The sequence below is a fragment of the Impatiens glandulifera genome, chromosome 9, assembly GCF_907164915.1.
Source record: "Impatiens glandulifera chromosome 9, dImpGla2.1, whole genome shotgun sequence".
Lineage (NCBI taxonomy): Eukaryota > Viridiplantae > Streptophyta > Magnoliopsida > Ericales > Balsaminaceae > Impatiens > Impatiens glandulifera.
The window spans coordinates 9,034,236-9,036,990 of record NC_061870.1 but is presented as its reverse complement, the minus strand read 5'-3'; positions in this window follow the sequence as shown (position 1 = coordinate 9,036,990).

Here is a 2,755-nt window from a genome sequence, read left to right as displayed (position 1 = left end):
TAGGTGAAATATGCCAACGGTCATATTTCAAAGCCTTGAATCTGATTGGCTGATCAGAGATGCAGTGATTCAGTGTCTCAGACCTGCCGGTCGTCTCAGACCTGGCATCCTGTTTCAGACCTGCCGGTCTGTAAGACAAACCTGCTGGGTTTGTCTTTTACTCAATATAGGCACTGTCTGCTTGGACAGTTGTCTGTACTTTGAAGATTTCCTTTCTGGCTTATCCCGAAGTAGAAGGATCCGGTAGTACTGTTTTCTGCAGCCTACAGTCTTTCCTCAGACTTGCATGGATATGGAAGTATTCAGTCTGTTCCTTTGGTATCATTCTCAACAGATACCCAGAGTGTCTTCTTGTACAGGTCGGCCACTTGACTTGGCCGAATGTCTTTTGATAGTGGAGTAACCGGACTTCTTCCGGTTATGATTGCCTTATGGATTGATCGGCTGTATGATGGTTCCGGTTTTGAGCTTTGGCCGATCCTTCCTTTGTTCGGTCACGTTCTGAATATACTCGATCGGTTTGGTAGCTTGACCGGTTCGGTAGCTTGACCGGTTTGGTTACTTCAGTTGGTTTTCTTATTCATCCGGTCTGGTTCCTTGTTCCTGCATAGGAAGTTTGTTTAAGTTAGGTTTATTTGGACCGGTATGAATTTATCTAACAGTATCCTATGCTTAATAAAAGGTGATTATGAACTCTCATTAGATTTCCTTGACTTAAAGAAGATGAAATGGAACCTCAAATGCGCTCTTTGAACTCTCGCATTTGCATATTTTCTTGAAGGTTTTCTTGTTGTATGCAAAACCCCCAGGATCTTTATCTCATTCCATAGCTCAGCATGTGTGAAGAGACGTGTGACAATATGGAGGGACTATCGTGGGGAAGCTCGAGGTTCAATTTCTTTCAACCTTGGTTTGTGTGTCAGACATCTTTTAAAATGAAATATTTAGTTTTTAAAAGATTACGATAATACGTGAGCGGAAGAAATTAATTATGTAAAAATAATTAATTCTTTGTTCAAATTTTAATAATTTGGGGTCTAAATAATAATTTAACCTGAACTCGGTTTAAATTATTTAAACATAACTAATTTAAAAGATTATTTATTTGAAAATTAGAGACCTCAACTGATTTAATGAAAATCAATAAAATGATACGTGTATAAATATATTAATACCAGAGTTTCTGAAAAGGGTTTGTTGTCTGTTTACGCTCGGAAAATGACTTTCGTGCTATGTCATCTATGCCCGTCTAAGGACGATTTTAGAAAATAAAATATGGCTATGATAAACTTATTTATAACATTTACTTTCTTTAATTAGTAGCCTAGGGGTCCAAAACAATGTTAGGTTAATTTAGCTCGCGTAAATAATTTTACAAAATTATTGGAAAAGGGGTGTGTACCTGTTGCGCTTGTATTTAGATTTAACAAAATTTGAAAATATCAAGGAAGGTGTTAGAGAATGTATCCAAATAAGGTCTTAGAAAAAAACATTTATTTTTGAAGACATCCCAGAAATATTTGAAAATCATTTTCTAACCTCAAGAATACCATTTAAAATGGGATGTGGCTCCAAAATTACCAAAATAATTTTGTATTTTTGAAAAATGGAATCAAACAGGCCTTAAGATCAAGGTCCTAGGGCTTGGGTCCGATCTCACTGATCTAGGCTTGGTTGGGTCATGGAGGCTCGTTCTTGGGTGAGTGAGGGCTCGGTCTTAGGTCTAGGGTTAGGGCTAGGTTCATTGGTCCTAGACTAAGTGAGGGCTAGGTCCTAGGGTTAGAAACATCGGTCATATGTCTATGGTTAGGGTTAGGTTTACCAGTCCTAGGTATAAGAGGCTTTGTCCTAATCATCGGTCCTAGGCTAAAGTCTTTAAGTCCTAGGTTAAAGTAAGGCTCGGTCCCAGGTTAGAAAATCGGTCCTAGGCAAAGGGGAGGACTCTGTCCTAAGTCAAAAAACTCAGTCGGATCCCACGGTCATAGGTTCAAAAAATCGGTCATATGGCTCGGTCGTAAATGAAGAACACCGGTCCTGGGATCCTCAGTCCAAGGTCAATTTTCTCGATCTTAATTTTCAACCCAAGGTTCGTTTTCTCAGTCCTTGTAGAAGAACGAGAATCACCAGTCCTAGGCTAAAACCTTAGGACCGATGATTCTTATTTTGGTCAAAATTCTAGAAGCTCATATCTTTTGATTGATATCATGAACCGATGATCTTGAAGTAATATGATCATGAAGAATAAAAGTACTAACATAAATCACGATTTTATGATCTTTCCAAAGATCAATTTCAAAACATCATTTCTAGGTCAAATTTTAGGATATTTTAAATTATGTCATTTCAAGATCTGATTTTTATTCCATTAGTTTTGAAATGATGAATATAGTTAAACACAACCAAAATAAGAACATCATAACATCTTTAAAACATTTTTTAAAGATTGAATCAAAATAAAAATATTTCAAAAACAAAGTTTGATCAAACATGATCAAAGTGGTGAAATAGTTGCTTGAAATTCTTCCAAACACATCAACAAACATGTATAACAACTAATTGGATAAAAAAATCCGGATTAAACTCAAGAACACAAAATTTCAAAAATTCAGTTTTTTAAGTTTAAATTTTAAAATTACAGTTTGATCCAACATGATCAAAACGTTGTTACAGTTGCTTGGAATTCATCCTAACACATCAAAAATATGTATAACAATTATTTAGAACTAAAAATCCAGAATAAAACCAAGAACATAGA